Below are 9,968 nucleotides of genomic sequence, written 5' to 3'. Positions count from 1 at the left end.
TCCCAGGAGAATATTATTTTGGGGTTGCTTTGTTGAGTACTTGCCTTAACTTTAACACACTGATGATAAAACCCTGGCAGGGAATATTGGCCATAAATTAACACTATTTGTGGGCTTAAAGCTGCGGTAACCAACAACCTGCAACATCTGTCTTGCTTTGTTCAAAATAATTCAGTTACCTTACGTTTGTATTATTTAAAAAATCAAACCAAAACCACATCAAAATAAACAAACAAAAACTCCTGCCAACCCCCCCTACTCTTCATCTTCAACAGACAAGGAAATGTTCTGTAAATAGTTTCACTGGTTTCTTCCCATGGCAAATCCTAAATGTTATTGTATTTACTGACCTCAGGAGTTCTGTAAGAGTGACAGGGGAATGTTACAGAAACACATTTCAGGTATTTCTTTCTTTCTGTTATTTAGTTCAGGCACTTACTTCCAACTCGAGGTTGGAATTTGAGGAAATTCTCAAAATCCAATTGTAGATTCTGTTTCCAAGAGTAGTGTGGTATCGTGGTGTGAGTGCAAAGTTAGATAAACTCTCCACATCTTTAAGAAAAGAAAAATCGTCTTTAAAACAAAAATTGGAAGAAAAAGCTGCTTTAGGGATTTAATTAAATTAAAATAAACCCTGCAATGTCGGGTCTTAAATGGAAGCAGAAAGTATTCAAGCCATAAATTCATGACTATTACAGTGTATGGCAGGAAAGTGACTACAGACTTAATATTTAATTTATATTATTCCTTCAGGGAACAGAAATCATTAGGCTGAGAAGTTGGTGTTGTTTCCAGGGAAAGTATTCCATGCAGGCTGATTCCTGCAGTATTGGTGCATGGGATGCAGATTATCCAGTGTGGGGTTTGTGAGGCTGTGAGTGCAGCAAAGCACTGCTTCGTGTTTCACCTGAAGTGTGTTGTGGCAAAAGGAATCACAGTTGGCTTCAAGTGTGATTTCCCTGCTAAATGGTTTTGGATCCAGTGGCCTGGTGAAGGTTGGTCCAGCTCCAGCCCTTCCCTGCTTGACACTCTGAGTTACTGCTGAAGATGCTGCCTGAGCAGTGGGAACTCTGCAGCTCTGTGTGTGTGTGTGTGTTTATTCTCTGTATTCTCACAGAGAAAGAAAGAAAATAACTCCATGTGGGCCCTTTGTGGTGCTGCTCTGAGTTTACCTGAGTTTGTGGTTTCTGCTCTGGGGGGTGAACCCTAATTTTATTTAGGGTGATAGGTGGCATTTGGAGGTGGCAGACATTCTGTGCAGAGGCCATATAGCTTTTCCAGGTGTGTTCTGGATCCAGTGCTCTCTGCCCTAGCAAAGGATCTGATCCTCCTTCCCAAAACTCGACTGCAGCCCCGTGTTGCTCAGGCAACACAGGAGTTGTCATTTTCTGGTAATCACTGAACATCTCTGGCCTAGTTTGGTGATGGATTTATAATGAACATCTTTAACCTCAGCCTAGCCCAGCCATCTGCTCGGGGAAGAAAGCTGGCACTTCAAAGCCATTTTCTGCTTCAAGGTGTCTCCTTGTAGTCTTGCAGAACAAACAGTGAGTCATCTCCTCCCACCAGGATGAGGCAGGATTGTAGCCCAGCTCAGGGTGAGGAAAGTCCCTCGTACTCCAGAGCTGTGTGTGACTGAGCACAGGCACCAAACTTGAGCATTGTTGCTCCCCAGCTGAACCATGAGGGATGACACACTAACCTCTCCAGGGATGTGCTGGCTGTGGGAGTGTTTAACATCTATGGAGTGTGAAGGGAGGGGTTTTCTTGCACATAGGATTGATGATCTGATGAAAACAAAATTAGAGATAATTGTTTTGTCTGGACCAGGCTGTTGCAGAAGTTTATCTGCCATGCTGGTTTAATTTCTTAGTTCTCCAAGTGTTACATCAAGTGACAGGAATTTGCTTGAGTTTGTTTGGGGTTTAGATTAGCTTTGATTTAATAGATATGTGTGGGAAAAGTTTTAGGGTATGGGGTTGGTACTGCCAGCTCATTTCAGCCCTGCTGCCTCACTCAGTCCATCCTCAGCACTCAGCTGAGGTGCTGGGCTTTGGCACAGTGCTGCATATATTCTGTATTTTCACCAGATTACATGCACAGAAACTGGGACTTAGCTTGGTTTCTCTGTAAAATCTGTGGTCACACAGGAAATTGGTTCCAAAGCTCAGTTTCAACAGAACCAAATAGATTTCAATCTTACTTATTATTTTAGCACTTTGGATCTGTGAGAAGCTGATCTAAATCACACTGGGACTGAAGAGAATGTTCCCCACTGACCCCTCACAGGCTTTTATCAAGCAGAATGTCTTTGGATTCTTCCAAGGGCATGTGGTCTCTGTGTTTATTTCAAGTTTGCCATTCAGTGAGCTGCCTGTTGGGCCATCCTGAACTCCATCTGTTCATTTCTTAGATGCAGGAATTGATTTCCCTGTCAGCAAGTTGCACTGTTCCTGCAGCCTCCACCACACTCCCCCTGTGCAGTGAAAACCCTGTCCCACATCTATGGGCAACAGGGGAAACCAGTGCTTATCCAACCTCCCCTTAGCAGTTCCTGATGACATTCTTGCCTCTTTTGTATCCACATCACCATAAATTCCTGAGACTTCATTCTTAAATTTCCATGGCAACTGTCCATTTTTCTATTTAACAGGATGGCTCTCAGAAAGGGGAAGTGTCAATGAGGGCACTCACTCCATTATGGAAATCATTTTTGGGTGATGAAATTGCTCTCCACCTGCCTGCTGTTAGCAAAAATTGACCTCTGTCAAGTCTCCAGGATTTTGGTCTCTTTTCTATCGCAGCTCTAGAAAATTAGGGACATCCAGTCTTAAATGGGAAAGTATAAGGAGCTTTGTCTCATAAAAATGACGTCTAAGACTTGTCTGCCTTTTTTTTTTTCCATGTTCTTTACTAGATGATCCCCCCTGCTGCCACCTTCAAACGAAGCGATTTAGGGTGGATCGGATATTAAAGCTTTAAGACAGGGGTTTAAAATAAATGAAATGCTATCAGGACTGTAATGGCAACAGCTGCTGTGCCTGCCAGCTGGGAGGCAGACTTAATCACCCCTCAAATCCCACTTCCCACAGTCCTGTGCTTGTTTTCTCCACCTTCTGCCCTTTCACCAAACCCACAGCATTAACCCAGCCCGGGGATGCTCCAGGACTCAGTGGGCTCTGCTGGAGCCGGGCAGGGAGGAATCTCCTCCTCTGTGATTCTTGCCCTGGACTCAGCACTGGTGAGGCCACCCCTGGAGTGCTGTGTCCAGTTCTGGGCCCTTAGGTCATGGAGGGGCTGGAGCAGGTCCAGGGAAGAGCAACAAGGCTGGGGAAGGGACTGGAGCACAAGTGCTGTGAGGAGAGGCTGAGGGAGCTGGGGCTGTTCAGCCTGGAGAAGAGGAGGCTCAGGGGAGACCTCCTCACTCTCTGCAACTCCCTGACAGGAGGGGGGAGCCAGGGGGGGTTGGTCTCTTTTCCCAGGCAACTCTCAGCAAGACAAGAGGGCTCAGTCTCAAGTTGTGCCAGGGGAGGTTTAGGTTGGATCTTAGGAAGAATTTCTTTCCAGAGAGGGTGCTCAGCCATTGGAATGGGCTGCCCAGGGAAGTGGTGGATTCTCCATCCCTGGAGGTTTTTAAAAAGAGACTGGATGTGGCATCAGTGCCATGGGCTGGGAACCACAGCGGGGTTGGATCAAGGGTTGGACTTGATGATCTCAGAGGTCCCTTCCAACCCAGCTGATTCTATGATTCTATGATTCTCTGGGTTGGCAGCACAGTGGGCACTGAGCTGGGCTTGCCTTGCCTGGAACGTGCTTTCCAAAGTCCCCAAATCAGGAAAGAACCCTAAACTTCTGTGCATGCTTTTGCCTCCAGACCTGCAGACACAGATAGGGAGGTGCTGCCCAGGGCTCAACGCTTCAGAAAATGTAAAAGGAAAAGAGAGAGAAAGAAAGGATAAAAGCAGGAAGGTATCCAGTCAGCACCTGCTGGATGCAGAGATGGAACTAGGTTGTTGCAAAGTGATGGTCTGGATCTGTCAGAGGGTGGGGGAAGTGCACAGAACTCAAGGATTTCATGAGTTACATACACTCAGGTTGAGGTGGGAATGCCCAGTGTCTGCACTTGCTGCCCAGCAGGCCCTTTTGGAGTCTGGTTTTGAAGATGTTGGAAAAGCAGCTCCAAAGGCACAAGTCCTGTGTGCTGAGCCTGGTGCTCATAAAACTATTATCCAGAAACAAGGAACTTCTGTATCACTATGGGCTGAATATTAACTATGTCAAATATAGTTCAGGGGTGCTGTCAGCCTGAAGAAGAACTCGTCCCTGGTGACTTTTAGGCCAGGCCTACTGTTCAAAGCAGTTCCAGGTGCCAGCCAGTTCACCTGTCAAAGCTCACTGGGGAAACAAATTGTTCCCAACTGAGTGATCTCAAAAAACAACTTGTGGTTTCAAAATGTCAGATTTCTCTTTGACCTAAGCTTTGTGCAGAGTTTAGCAAAAGAATTCAGTATGATTTTATCTGAGGCAAAACTGAATTTTTTGGTGGACAAAAATTAAATGTACAGTTGTATCCCATTTGGTTAAAAGAGCCCTTCAAAGAAAAATTTTTAAGTGAAACTGGAAAGAGCATTTCTCTGATTTGTGCAAAAGGTGCCAAATTAATAACTTGATTATTTATTCAGGTCTGGCTTCTCACTCCCAGTAGTGCAGGTAACACAGTGAGCAGCCACAGACACAGCAGTTAACCTTTCTATTGTGTGTTTAACCATCTGTAAAATGGATATGATACTACTTACCTGCCTGACACAGCTGGACAGAGGCTTAATTTTTAATCAAGTTCTGTTGAAACACTTTGAGCTCTTTGTGTAAAAGATGCACCAAAAGGCAGAATGGTTTTATGAGGGTATTATTGGTTTATATCTTATATTACGTTCCAGGAGTATTGAACAGTGAACTGTATCAGTGTTCTGGAAATAACAAAATAAAGGAAAGAAAGTATCAAGAAGCAAAAGAGATGTACTGGGATGGAGAACAGACTTTGTGACAGTCTAGGGTTCCTTCATCCCTATTAATTATACATGTGGAGCAACTTGTTAATGCATTTCTAAAGACATGTTGACACAGGCTCAGCGCTCTCTCCTGGCCACAGGCTTTTGAATTAATTGAACCCTGGGATCAGAAGAACTGGGCAACATAGTTGGAGGCATTTCTATAACAACCAAAGGAGACCAGTAGGAACACAACAGATTTCTTGGGTCCAAGAGGCAGTAATGGAACACCTGCATGGGGAGCTCGTTATGAATAATTTCTGTACAAGGCCCTGGCGTTACATTTCAGGCTGATTGTCCATGGAATATAACCAGGTATTATTCTCCATGTTATTTCTGTACCCCCTATGCCCTCCACCACTTCCAAAAATAGCGATAAAAATACTTAATTTTACTAAGAAACTCCTTGAGTCCTGCAGGAGTTACATTTCTAGGGTAAAACATAACTGCTTATCTTTAACAGCCAACAGAAATGGAAACCAACATTTAATTATAGTCCAACACATTGCCTAATATATGCTACAGTATTCAAATCTTACAGCATATTTTTCAGCAAATTTGACACTCTGTGTGCTTTGCAGGCACAAGCCCCCCCCCAAAAATCCTGGAATTACTGCTAATTTCCACAGCAGTGGAGGTGCAGTGTCTGACCTGCAGGGCTGCTCTGGGAAGTGACTGCACATGTAGCTTTGGGAGGTTTTCCTATCCCAGAATCCCAGAACAGTTTAGGTTGGAAGGGATCTTAAAGACCAGCTCGTTCCAACTCTGCCATGGGCAGGGACACCTTCCACCAGCCCAGGTTGCTCTAAGCCCCGTCCAACCCGGCCTTGGACACTTCCAGGGGTGAGGCAATGGGATGGTTTTCTCCCTGTGCCATCTCAGAACCTCAAACCACACCTGTGCTCTTTACAAAAGAATGGAGAACCTCCAGGGACCAAACTGGGGCAATTTCTTCAGTCTGTAGGCAAAAAAGGCAATAAACCCCACACACCTCAATGTGATACCAAGCTGTGCCAGGAGATGCAATCATTAGCTCACAAGATTTTTATTTTCTCTCTTTCAGAGCCACTTAGAAAGTCAAGACTTTCCAAACAAAAACTTGGAGTGGGTTTAAATTAAACAAAAAGCATTGCTGGACGAGACATCCCCCCTGAGTGTCAGAGCTATGGCATTAGTTTGATTATTTTGCATTGCTGATTCATTCACAGGGAAGTCCCCCCAAAGCATCTACCACTGAGGGTGTCTCAGAGAAATTTATAAAATCAGTTCTTAAAAGAACCAAATGATTTTGTCAGGCACTTTCTAAAGTAACAACAGGTTCTAAGTGTGCAGCTTGAGGTATCCTGAGGAACAGGATATGAGCACTTGCTGCCTGGGAAATGCTAAAAATCAGAGGCATCCAAATAACATTTTTTAAAAAAGCAGAAAAGGATGGAAATATATTTTTAAAACCTGAATAACCTATCAAGTCATCCTATGGGCATTGGGGAAAATGTCTTTCTCGTGGCGTTGGAAATTTGTAGTTGCCACACTCTGCAGAATGAGAGACAGCAGGAGCAGATCTTCCAGAGATTTCAGGTGAACTGGAAAAAAAAGCAATACTTTACCCAGGCAACCTGATGTTTAAAGAGATGCCCACACCACAGACAGGAGCTCTGCAGCCTCCCCCTTCACACAGAGGCTGTACTGGACTTTAAGGAGTTAAAGTTCTCTTCCTCTTCCCTTTTTTTTTTTTCCTTTCTCTCTCCCTGAGTGGCTCCAGCACTGGCTCTCATCTGAAGGGCACAGCACCGGGAGTGATGTTCACATGACACCAATGACAGCAGCATGATAAGCCTATTTCTGACAGTGTGGCAAATTACTATTATGAAATCCCAGTACATTTGATTGCAGAGTGACTTTGAGAGGGGATCACACACAGCAAGGTTATGAAGGGCTCAGTCTTTACTGCAGTAATGCTGACTTACTGGGAAAGAATATCAAGAGCTCTTTAAATAAAAAAGCTTGGGAGATTCCCAATTCAGAAAACATTTGGCTGAGTATATCCAACCAAGCATTAAAATGAAAGAGGAAAAATAATCAGCAGAAATCCTTAGGCTGGGGTTTTTTTCCCCCATCTGATGACTCAGTGAAACATGTTTGTTAGAGATTCACTCAAAAGGGATCAGGAACTTGAGGATGTCCTTCCCCTCTGGCATCACTCACTTCAGGAGGGAACAGGGGCTCTGTCTCCCTGTCCCAGCCTAAGGTCAGGATCTCCTAAGCCTGCACAGTGCCCAAGTTAAAAGGAGAACAAGATTCAAACAAAAAAATGAGCAGAAATGGGAAGAGAAACAGGCAGTTGATGGGCTCAGAAAGCAGGGAATTTGCCAATAAAAGAAACAAGATGTAAAATAGCAGTGACCCACCTGCTGAATCATCATCAGCATCCCAGGGGCTGTAACAAAAGGGAGATAAATTGTCCCTGCTCCAAACAGCTTCCTTTTAAATTTATTTAATCAAATTTATAAATCAGCAAAATCAAAGAGAGGCATAAAGGGCTCAGGTTTACAGCAGGGGTTTTATCACACCTATTTTCATGGTGAAATAAGTTCTTAATCCACTGTCTACTAAATGAATAGTATTATTGCCTTGGGTTTTTTTGGCTTTGATGATAAAATTTTTAGTTGGGATAACTCAGGTAAAGGTCTAATTGGTTTTCTTGCTTTTATTAATTATAATACCAGCAGTTGCCTTTGCTCAGGCAAACACTGTTGCCCTGGCAGGTAAAATTAGGTGTGTGGCAAATTCAGATTTCTCTCTTTCTCTTTTTCACTCTTTCCCTCATCCCTGACTGAGAATTACTTCAATGTTGGCTGAAGTACATCTGCTCTCTGTAAGTGTGGATAATAAATTTAAAACCCCCTGAAGTTTAGGCAGAACCCCCTTGGTTTGTATGAGGTTTTTTGAAAAGCAAAGGAGTAAAATTTGTCTCCAAAAGCCCCCAAACCGCTGTCATTTCCCCATTTTAGCACATTTTAAGTCAAGCAGCAGATTAATACACCAAAGTTTCCTTTTCCTAATTATCTCAATTTTTTTGGCCAAAAGTAGAGCACTCACATATTTATTTTGGGATACACACACAACACAATCTTGTTTGTCTGACTGGAACGTGACCATTCCGGTCCCCTTTGATTACTTTTCCCAGATGAATTAGGGGATTGATCCTCGAGTTTAATCAGTGGGGAATTGCAGGTTTTTCTGTATTCTGCCTCCTCTGGGATAGGAGTATATTTAGCTGCTGATGGAAGAAGTAGGTGGCCAGAGCCAGTCAGGGGTTCAAGCTGAGTGTCCCAATGTCTCGGGGTGGATGTGCAGCACCCACAGCTGCCTTTTCCAAAGGTTATTTTTTTAAGGCACGTGCTCTTGGCATTTATTTCCTGGGTGGCACATTGTGCTGTGCAGAGGCCAGGTGCTCAAATAACCTCTGTAAACACGGATTTTGCTCTTTGCTGTGAGGCCTGGAGGTGATTGTCTCTGAAATCAAACTCCTGGTGGAAAAAGCTTTGGTGCTTTTGAGTGAGTGAGTGAGTGGTTATCTGTGAAAGGGGAAGAAATGACAAATTGGGGGTCTTTTTGCTCATCCAACAGATTTGGATAAATGAGACTTTTACTTCGCTGGGGCCAGGTTGTCACCTCTCAGTTTTTGGAGAGAGAAGTGCTGATGCTAAAGTCGTTAATGCCACACTCGTGGGAGGGTGAGCACTACTCCTATTTCCAGGGCTCAGACATTCCAGCACTGTGAGAGCTGTTAACGAGCTGGGGGGCAAAGAAACTCTCTAATTGCAGCTGCCCAGCACGTGGCAAACTGCCACAGACAAAGCCAACCAAAAAAAACCCACCCAAAACCTCATGACTTTATGCAACGATTCAACAAATACTGGAATTTTCCACCATCTTTTGACATTGGTTTCTTACTCTAAAATCACACATATTTCCTCTGCAATGTTTGTTTCACAGAGAATATGTTACACCAATAATGCTGACCCTACTTGTAGCTTGGGTTTTAGTGACTTGCTTGATTTTAGGAACTTCAGAAACATAAAGTGGAGTAAAACTGGTGAGACTGCAGCTCAAACAAGGTAAGGAGGCAGTGCCCCTGCTCTGACAGGCATTGAGCCTGGCAAAGCATGGCATGTTCTCAGGGCACGCTGCAAACCCCACCAAAGTGGCTGAGCTGTGCTCCACAGCAGGGAATTCATCCCTTGCCTCAACAAGTGGAGACTTGCAGGGATTTTTTTGTAAAAAATCGACTTGGTTGCTTCTTAAAAGTCACTTTTGTTCCTGACCCTGAGCTCACATCAGTCTATAGACCCATCCATGTGTCTGTCACTGCCAGCACACGCTTCCTTGGATAACCAAACACACTTGGTAGCTTTGGTTAAAACATCCTGTGGTTTTTTATGGGAAGTTCCAACATTGTGGGAGGAGAAGAGGGCAGAGGGAACACTCACCTTTCACCAGGGGCTCTCCCTCCAAAACCAAAGGGACAGTTGGTGGTGTTACACAGAGATCTGCCCCCAAATCTCATCATGGCAGTGCTTGGTGTCGAGGTTGAGACTGGCTAATTGGACAGGGTGGGGTTTAATCTGTATAGAAAAATCTATATAGAAAAAGTGGGGCAATGGGGGAGAATGCCCCCCAGAACTTTGAAGCACAAGTGGACAAATGGATGCAAGAGAAAAAGGACTTCTTGGGAATCATTAGAGTCTAAAAATGGGATTATTTTTATCCCTGAGAGCTGTATAGTAACAGCCTGACCATAAGTCTTTCACAGCCAGTTGGAAATCTTTCCACTGTTTTCAATTTACTTTGGACCATATTGTGTGCAATTCATCTCATGCTGTAGAATTCCTAATTTTCCCCTGGAAATATAGTCTG

The sequence above is a fragment of the Corapipo altera genome, unplaced genomic scaffold (genome assembly GCF_003945725.1).
Source record: "Corapipo altera isolate COAL_440 unplaced genomic scaffold, ASM394572v1 301, whole genome shotgun sequence".
NCBI classification, from domain to species: domain Eukaryota; kingdom Metazoa; phylum Chordata; class Aves; order Passeriformes; family Pipridae; genus Corapipo; species Corapipo altera.
The sequence above is the reverse complement of the archived record's forward strand: the minus strand, read 5'-3'. Positions refer to the sequence as shown.